The 10623-nt window shown below is 36.0% G+C and overlaps 1 pseudogene; it reads right to left on the reverse strand.

Annotated features, from left to right (window-relative positions):
• Window positions 1–3430: 3430 nt before the first annotated feature.
• On the reverse strand, window positions 3431–4249 carry LOC133179868 (uncharacterized; annotated as a pseudogene).
• Between the last annotated feature and the right edge of the window lie 6374 nt (window positions 4250–10623).

Genomic DNA, 10623 nt, shown 5'->3' on the forward strand with positions numbered 1-10623 from the left:
TTTTCTTTTAATGCAAATATTATGCATTACAATTTCCGTTTCGTTTCTAATAATCTCGGGGCTTCTTTGTTTTATTTACCATGTGTGTGTAATATATGTACATGTGTTTTTCGCATGCTTATTTATGTTGTATATTATTATTCCTGTGATATTTTTAGCTGTGATAGTCGGTTTAAGAGCTCTACAGAGCTCATGTTAATTGTTATACTATATACAAAATGCCACTTTAAATAAAATTTACTTACTTAGTAAGAGGCCTGTTGGCGAAATGCTCACCTTGCATTTTCCCCTCAATTTTATACATGAATATACTGGGTATTTTATGTAGGTAAAAATATAGAATAACTATTGTATCTTCATTATCAAGGTAGAGGTGGGAGTTAAGAGGCGAACACTTATGTGCAAGTATTATTGTCTTAATGGGAAAGGTCAGGTAACGCATATATTAAAAAAAATAAATAGATTATAGCATGCATTAAACACCTACCAAATATCCTATCCAATACTGTTATTTAAAACCGTAAATTAAGATCATTTATCTATCCAGTGTTTACATCTCCCACAAATGCATGGAGGCTGCAATGATAACATCTCTGTGACGTCAGCAAACCGCTTTGGCAAAACTCGCTCCATTCTGACCAGCTAATAAACAACTTTACCAAATGGCACAGGAAAATAAATTTGGAATTATATGTATACGAGCCTGAGTGTACAGAAGAAGAGCTTGAAAATCTTAATGATGATAATGCAACAGATGCAGTAATTATTCCTGCTGTGGAAGAAGGGTGTTTCTGTGAAAAGTGTGAGGTAACGCTCTCTGCAGAGGAACGCATGTGTTGTAAACATTGTGATTACACATTCGCGAATATTGACAACTTGCAGTGTATTACAGAACACGAAAGGTTTGATTTATTAATTCTAAACCCAGATTTTCTTCAATAGCATTTATTCAGATAATGTTGTACAAGAGACAGCAAGGACGTACACCAGAACAAGTAAGATTAAATTATAATATATACATAGATAAATAAACAACTACCTGTACATGTATTGCAAGTAATAACATCAAATTTATAAGTTTTTATCACTAAATAGAAAACACGTGTATTGCAGAAAATTTCCATACAATACATTTTTTCAGGCAGTCCAGGTTAAAAGCTTATCGACAATTTGCTGGATATTCAGAGGGGAAAAGTTGGGAAAATGAAAGAGGGTGACAATTCCAGCATGTGTTGTTAAAAAAAATTAGAAAACATTTCCCCGAGTCAAACAGACAGCACACTGGTTTTAAAACAGGTTCTGAAAGCATACATGTACAAGATCTTTATACAGTGGTTAATTAATAAAGTAGCATTTCTTATCATTGTTAAGTAGTTTATTATATTTAAAAGTTATTAAAAGTAAGATATCTAATGATAAAAACAGATAGACATGCATTTCAATGTGATCAAATTTAATTGTTACTTTTAGAGCATATTGTCATAAACTCTTTTGAACCTTGATACAAGTTTTGATAACAAGGTCAGTCCTATTTTGAGGTTGTACCACAGGCACTTACTTGGGGTCTGGACCCCTCCCCCCCCCTTTTTTCCATTTTTTTTCTTTTTAAATATGGAGTCGATTCACCTTTTCCCCTATTTTTGTAATCTAATATGCACTATATGTTATCAATAATGTAACTCTTTTGTCTCTATATGCTGTTTTTAAATATACCGTTTTCGACTGATACATAAAAAGAGAGAAGGCTTGCAACTCTTTTCTCGTCGTCTGCCTCACCTCGCTTAAACTTCGCCTGATTATTTATCTAAAGCATAAGAATACATGGAACATGCATACATCAATAAATTTATTACACATTCTTCTTCCTTTTCATATTTCCATTTAATTTGTATGTGCCCCCGATTTGTAAATATTTCGATTAAATCAACCGCATCTAGGGTAAATTTTGTTGATGTGCACTAGCTGGGACGGAAGTGCAATAACGGTAACTCTAACTTTACAAATGTTCTGTATATAAATAAAAATTCAAAGCTTTGTAATAAAAATATTGAGAAATTTGGTTGTCTAGCTCGTATGTTAAATGTTAATCTTCATCCATTAGAATCTGCTAGTTAGAGTTATCTTGTTATACAAAGAACTTACCGTTACATGTATTATGAAGAGAAAATTCGGGATTTTTTCCCTCTTTCATTTAATGTTCCGAATGACATTACACTGAATGATGACGCCCGAAAATACCGGACACTTCCGTCCCAGCTAGTGCACATCAACAAAATTTACCCTAGATGCGGTTGATTTAATCGAAATATTTACAAAGCAAGCCTTCTCTTTTTTTATGTATCAGTCGAAAACGGTATATTTAAAAACAGCATATAGAGACAAAAGAGTTACATTATTGATAACATATAGTGCATATTAGAATACAAAAATAGGAAAAAGGTGAATCGACTCCATATTTAAAAAGAAAAAAAAAATGGGAAAAGGGGGGGGGGGGTCCAGATCCCAAGTGCCTGTGGTTGTACTGGTGCAACATTTCCCTTTGACCATGTCGAAACTTGCAAAACAGTGATTGCCATTGTTTGCTTCTGCATAGAACTTCATCAAAACGGGAACCCATTTGTACAATTTGGGATAATACACAGGTTTAGCAACCAAGTTGGACACTACTTTGGAATATGCTGTTTTGTAGACACCAATTCCATGCTCATCTACTTTGTGACCCCTGTTTTGAGACATATTACGATCAATGACTGCAATTGCTGTTCCTCAGTTCATTTTATCAAAGTCAAAATCTTGCCTTTTTGGAACATATTTTGTAAGAAGACTATAGTAGACTTCAAGATTGCCAGTGTGACAGAATTCACTAAGATGAGTAATTCCTTCAGTAATCTTTTGACCTGTACAACCTCTTTCAGGGCATTGTGTGCTTTTGAATTCTTTTTAAGCCACTTTTTTTTCCTTGCATCCTCTGGACTGATATTCTAATGAGAACATGATGTAGCTATTTCACCCTCAAATGTACGCTCATTTACAACATGATGCACAATAGATACGCAACCTTCCTGTTACAATTGTTTATCACCCCAATAATTATCTGAGTACCACAATAAATGTTACATATTGCCTTAATTCAAGCAGACAATTCTTCACATCCACTTGGTATTAGATTTTGCAGTAATTTCTTTCTTACTGATTTAGCTAGATGCCAAACATCAAATTAATGATCAATGTTTGGAAATTCCTTTGCTACAAGGCTCCTAATCTGAACATGCCTATCAGTTGCTAAAATTTCAATTCTTAAGCCCTTTTCAACCAAATACAACATGCTTCTCTTAAATCCCCCAGCCTCCATTTTACTAGAACTTCCTGTTTCTGTAACTTTAACATTAACAAGAGCCACGATTTCTTGCGTTTCCAAATCCATTAAGGATTATTTCGGATTAAATCCAGGAGAGTCGCATCTACCATCTCCAGCTAACCTTAGACAACGATTTGAATCTTTAATTTTTTTGAAAATGTCTTGCATAGCATTCTGAGAATGGTCAACTACTGGCATAACTTTTTCTCTCTGCACAGTCTGATATGTCTTTTTGCTTATAAACTGAAGGTTCATAAAATTAACAAACTGAGTAATGTGTGTATATCTTTGACCTGCAAACAGGGTAGCTGCACATACTAGCAAATTGCCTACAGGCATTTTTCCTAACAGTGGTTGAGATGACCATTTCTTAACTATATGACCACCAGTACAAAAACCTGACACCTTGACCATTGAACCAATGTACTCTTTAATGGTATCTAAAGGGTCTATTGGGCATTTACAAATATTACATGTTAAGAAGTTCAGGATATCATCTATACAATTTTCAAAGACAATAATATTTTTTGTTTGTACGAGAGATGAATACTCATCACAATTATCGTCAACATCATCTTCTTCATTGTCATCTTGTGAATCATTCATATTTTCATGTTCAATTATAAATATGCAATCTCTGCTCTCATGACTTTCATCAACGTACAATCCTGGGGCAGAGTCATCCAAAAGAAAACCTACTTTATCTTCATCATTTAGACCTGGTGAAATCTTTTTCATTGGAGTAGAAGTTAAGATGTTGCTATTGTGTAATTCTCTGTAACTTCTGTCAATGTCCCTACTTCTAGTATTTGTGCAGTAACTATGGTCAGATGAAAAATGTTAGAGCTTGAGATGCTCAGTTTGAAGACAAATGTTGCAAGGATGGCCACATAGCCATCAGTTTGAAGACATAGCCTGTAAGGAAGCATACTCTCAGATGCCACAAGCTCACTCATAGCATCAGAAGTAGATGCTGCGATATTCTGAGAGTTGATATTCTCTTCTTCCTTAAATATTAAATATGGAAATATCTAATTACTAGAATCCTACATTTATTATTCCAGATTCTGCAATACCTGAGAAAATATGAATATATGTAAACTTCAATTCTACTGACCGTTCACGGTAGCTCAGTCGGTAGAGCGCTCGCTCCGTGATCGGGAGGTCGTGAGTTCGAATCTCGGCCGCGACTGACCTAAGTCGATAAAAAATGGGTAGCAACTGTTCCTTCGCCATGCGCTCGGCACTTTGAAGTGAAAGTTGCGGGTCCTTCAAATGAGACCTTAAAAACTGAGGCCCCGTGTCACGACAGGCGTTGGCACGATAAAGATCCCTCACTGCTCAATGGCCGTAAGTGCCGGGTAAAGGTAAGAATTTGAAGCCCTTCACCGGTATATGGTGACGTCTCTATATGAGTGAAAAATTCTCGAATGGGACGTAAAACAACATACAATCAATCAATCAATTCTACTGCATATTAAGTAAAAACACAAATATCTTTACCTGGTGATCAATTTCCTGAAGGATTTGTTAGCGATTTCTCTTGATGATCATTGTTCAATAAATCAGAAGTCAATGCGTGAGGCTTGCCAATACCTCGTTTATGAGCAAGTGATCTTTAATCGAAAAAAAAAAACAAAAACAAAATGAAATAGATAAATGAAATCTATTTATTATTAATTATTGGAGTCCACAGCTTTTAATGGCATGGGCGACAAAGCCTTCTACTGTCTGTTCTTACTTGGCTCCAGTTAAAGATGCATCATATTTTTACCCATATCACACAAGGTGCTTGGGTTTTCTCTCCATGATGTCAAGTGATTTTAATTTCGTAGGAAGCTCCATTTATAAGACCATCTGTTGAATCTAAGTTTCAGTCAACTCAAAATAAATGTCCTTTGCTCCTTATAAAATATTAGGAAGTTGCGAGTTTTTTAGGTCACCTGAGTCACTCAGGTGACCTATTACTATCCGTTCTCGTCCGTCGGCGTGCGTCGTGTGTTAACATTTGAACATTTTTAGCTTCTTCTCTGCAACCGCTTAACCAATTTCAACCAAATTTGGCATATAGCATCTATGAATGAAGGGAAACAAAAATTGTGAATTTCATGGTCCCTGCCCCCATGGGGCCTGAGGGGTGGGGCTAAAACCACCAAAATTAATGCCATCTTTAAATATCTTCTTCTTTACTCCTGGACATCAAGCAGTCAAACTGTTGGCATGATTGTAATGGATTGAGCCCTCTACCAAAATTGTGAAATTCATGGCCCCAGGGTCAGGGGTTCTGGTGCTAGGGAGGGGCTATATAGATAATATAGTGAAAGTGCATTATTTCTTTGAAAATCTTCTTCTCTGCTCCTGGGTATTAAATAAACTAACCAAGTACATAGTTATGATGAGCAAGAGTGCCTCTTCCAAAATTGTGAAATTCATGGCCCCAGGGTCGGGGTTCTGGTGTTAGGGTGGGGCTCTATTGATTAAATAGTGAAAATGCATTATTTCTTTGAAAATCTTTTTCTCTTCTCCTGGGTATTAAATAAAGTAACTAAGTACATAGTTATGATGAGCCAGAGTGCCTCTTCCAAAATTGTGAATTTCATGGCCCCAGGGTCGGGGGTTCTGGTGTTTGGACTGGGCTCTATTGATTATATAGTAAAATTGCATTAATTCTTTGAAAATCTTCTTCTCTGCTCCTGGATATTAAATAAACAAAGTACATATTTATGATGAGCAAGAGTGCCTCTTCCAAAATTGTGAATTTCATGGCCCCAGGGTCATGGGTTCTGGTGTTAGGGTGGGGCTCTATTGATTATATAGTGAAAATGCATTAATTCTTTGAAAATCTTTTTCTCTGCTCCTGGGTATTAAATAAACTAAGAACATAGTTATGGTGAGCATGGCTGCCTTTTCAGAAATTGTGAATTTCACGGCCCTTGGGTCAGGGTTCCTGGTGTTAGGGCTGGGTTCTATTGATTATATAATAAAATTGCATTAATTCTGTGAAAATCTTCTTCTCTGCTCCTGGATATTAAATAAACTAAGTACATAGTTATGATGAGCATGGCTGCCTCCTCAGAAATTATGAATTTCATGGCCCCTGGTTCAGGGGTTCTGGTGTTAGGGTGGGGCTCTATTGATTATATAGGGAAAAGGCATGACTTCTTTCAAAATCGTCTTCTCTGCTCCTGGGTATTTTTCAAACAAAGGAAGTGCATGGTTATGATAAGGAAAAATGCCTCTTCCAAAATTGTGAAATTCATGGCCCCTGGGTCAGGGGCTCTGGTGAGGGGGGGAGATCTATTGATTATATAATGAAAATGCATAATTTCTTTCAAAATATTTTTTCTACTACTGGTTATAAAGTAAAGAAACAAGTGTATAGTTATGATGAGAAAGGGTGCTTCTTCCAGAATTTTGAGTTCGTGGCCAACACAGGGACTTGGAGAATCTTAGCAAAATCGGGTATATAGTATAAACCCTATTATACTATATACCCGATTTTGCTAAGATTGTCTCAAGTCCCTATGGTGGCCAATGGGTCAGATGTTCTGGTGTAAAGATGGGGCTTTATTTATTTAATAATATGGTGAAAATCCATTTCTTTGAAAATCTTCTATGCTTATGGGGATGTTCAAGGCACACAGAGTAAAAGTTTTAATATGCAAGGGTATTTTTACCAGAATTTTGAACACCTGGACCATTTAGTCAAAGTGTTCTGGTCTTGACCAGGGCTCTATTAACTTGTATATTCTGCTGAGCAAAGTTATTCCCCTTTGCCATTCACCTTTGATAATTAATCAATGTATTTGAAAGCTTAACAGAACAAGAGAATTATGTAAGAAAATATATTGTATAATAAAAAAAAGTACTTTCATAGTTTTAATGACTTTGAAATAATAGATGAATAAAAATGAGACAAAAATAACTTCTCTTTTTAAAAGTTCTTCAAAGGCCAAGAGAGGCCATTGTGAGAAGTAATAATATGGGGTTAAATAGTAGACATTTTGTTAATAGTCTGCATGGGAATAGTGATAAATGGGGGGGGGGGAGGGGGGCAGATAGACACTAGACCAATTATTTTGTTATTGCTGATGATACTATTTTTCTTGCTTTTGGGCAGCAAAGCTTCATTTATCAGTTTAAATTGTTGTATTGTACTCAGGTGACCGTTAAGGCCCTTGGGCCTCTTGTTTTTTATTTCTTTGAATTTGTGAATGAGTCAAAGAAATTTGTGAATGAGTCAAAGGACTTTCTTGTCATTTCTGATGATGTTGATCCAACCACCCTATCTTTGGCATAAATCATATACACTGGATTAGGAGAGGTACTAATAACGGAACTCTTGAACATGTTTACAACCTCGTTAGTAGCAAATACTTGTAGAGGACATGCTCTCTGATTGTATTCAGGTGATCCCCTATCTGTAGTTCGCTGCCTCAGAAGGGTGATATCTTCCTTTGTTTCCAGACCAGACATGATTCTGAAGTCAAATGAAAAAAGCGGATTTATCTGGACGACCCCAAATAGGCTGTGGGCCGCCTTAGCGCCAAGAAGCTGTGGGGTAAATGGTGTAAAATCCTGCATTCTGAGCATTTCCTGGCACATAGTTTTCACTCTAAAATTACTATTTTAAGGAGAACAAAATTACAAATGTTACTTATTACCAACGTTTTACCGTAGCCGTTGACACTTGTTTATCAATTCACATCTTTTATTCGTTTATTACAACAATCGATATTTCCAATAAATCTTCCAACAACTGGCTGAATAAATACTTGGAACGACATCTCTTAACAATTTTGATTCTCTAGACTTTATTCACATTGTACAATTTTCGCATCCATTACCGCGATCGATGCATCTAGTAAAACTTCCATCGAATGGTTGAATTCTAAAATCCAATAACCAATGAAATTGCACATTACATTTAATCAATGAAGTAGGAATAAAGTGAAGCAAAAACGGTATAATCTAAAAATATAGAGATACTTAAAAAAGCGGAATACGAATTTTAAATCGGATTGAGGAAATCTGAATAGCGGAATTACGCTTTTAAGCGAAAAGAACATGCCTGTGTTTCATTGCCTTACCTTAAGCGGTTTAGAAGTTCTGCAAAGTGTCGGCTCTCTGCCTGCCGCATGATTTTTTTTTTCAATTCAAACATTTTAAATAAATCTGTCCAATATTATATCTATCCAAATCTATCTTAATTCACATATTAATATGTTATGTCCTTATGTTACTTTTATCTGCACTGTGCAAAAGTCGAAAAATATACAGCATCTTACCTGCAGTTTCTTGTATGCAATCGCAAATGAGTGCCAAAAAAACCCCAAAAAAACCACGGCATCCTAACAACCAGACATATCTTAAACTTATTAGAACCCGACACTCTTAATGAAGCATTTGGTCAATTGCATGACAAACACATACAACAAAATCATGAAAAAGCTAACATCTAATATAATTGAAACAACCATGAAGACATAATAATTTTGGAACAAGCAATAAGAAGTCTCAAATTTTAACTAGAGAGCATTACCTTGAATATATGTGAGAGGAAACGGACATCAGTGATATAATAATATGGTATTAAAATGTCTTAATCTAGGTACTCCCACTCTGTAATTTCTTGTATGCGCTTACCTTTGTCCCATCGCCCGCGTGGCGCAGTGGTTAGAGCATTCGCTCTAGAGTCGCGGAGTAAGGAGTTGATCCTTACGTCGCGGGTTCGAATCCCACTGGGACGTGGAGACCGGTCCTTCGGATGAGACCGTATAAACCAAGGTCCCGTGTCGCAGTAGGTGCTGGCACGAAAAAGATCCCTCACTGCTCAATGGCCGTAAGTGCCGACTATAGGTCAAAAATTTGTAGCTCTGCACCGGCAAGTGGTGGCGTCTCCATATGAGTGAAAAATTCTCGAGAGGACGTTAAATAATAAACAAACAAACCATTGTCCCAATCTTGGCATTTATTGTGACTATTGCTGCTTTCCCTTCCATCATAAACCTTTTAATGGCATACGCTGGAAGCATAAATGAAAAACTTGTACATTTATAGTACTTACCAGTCACAATCAATATGAACATTGGGTCCTTGAATCATACTACTATTGGATGTATCACCTAAAGAAGCTGACGACTTAGGTCAGTCGCGGCCGTGATTCGAACACATGACCTTCCGATCACGAAGCGAGCGCTACCATGACGGTTAATACTTTTAGAAGCACTCGTATTTTTTGATTGCTTAAGAACTGGGTACGGGAAGCCCAAGAATCGGCCCTGTTAAATTGGCAAATATTAAACGCAGGTTTACATTGTATCAAGTTACTGTTGAGGTTTCCCTGTGTGTGAAATGGGTAACAAAGTCAAGCGCCCTCTCATTTATATAACGTTCAAAACCGGTCTTATATTCCGGAATTCCCTTATTTTGGACGTTTTCCTCCTCTTCCAGTCTATATTTAAATATGGCCGCATCCGAGTATGTATGCGAAACTTGACAGAAAGAACAAATATAACTCGATTTCTAATATTAAAGAGAAAAAATGACCTTACAAAAGTGCAGCCACATCCGTTTTTACAAAAAACAGAAGTTGAGAATGCTGCATTTTTGGATAGACGTCACTTTTTCTCCACAATAAATCTATACTTTTAAAGAAATTAATTATTTAATCCTATACCTGAAGGCTTTATTATCTTTTATTGTCTTCTAAATTCAAGTCTGCATTTGAAAAATAATTTGATACAATTTTTATGCAAATGAAAACCATGTACATGTAAACCTTTCTCAGTGAAATTTACATTACATGTAATTTAATGACGCAATGCATTGAAAAAAATGACGTCACAAAGTGCAATCATGTTGAAAAGATGTTCTTGAAACAAATTCTTCAGTCTTCGCAACTATGATAAATACTCAATCAAAATTTACAGCGTACAAAAGTAATAACGACATAAGTTTTGGTGGTTCAGACAATTAATTTACATATTATCATACATCATAACATGTATAACTCCAATTAAACCGCGCGTCTCCTTGATAGTGGATATTGACTTTGACTTCAAAAGAAGTTTTTTTAAAACATTTTTATTGAAAATCATCAGCTTTCTTAAGTATGTTTTATTCGTTTTCAGTTCATATATGTCTGGGATTCATGAATATCAAAAGACAATAGCTAGTGATTGGGGCGGGGAAGGGGGGGGGGGGAGATGGGAAACTTGGTGTATAGCAGTCACCATTTGAACATTTCTTTTTCTTTTCAAAAC

Source organism: Saccostrea echinata, unplaced genomic scaffold (assembly GCF_033153115.1).
Source record: "Saccostrea echinata isolate AGI-Se365-2 ecotype Australia unplaced genomic scaffold, CSIRO_AGI_Sech_v1 ptg000005l, whole genome shotgun sequence".
NCBI classification, from domain to species: Eukaryota; Metazoa; Mollusca; class Bivalvia; order Ostreida; family Ostreidae; genus Saccostrea; species Saccostrea echinata.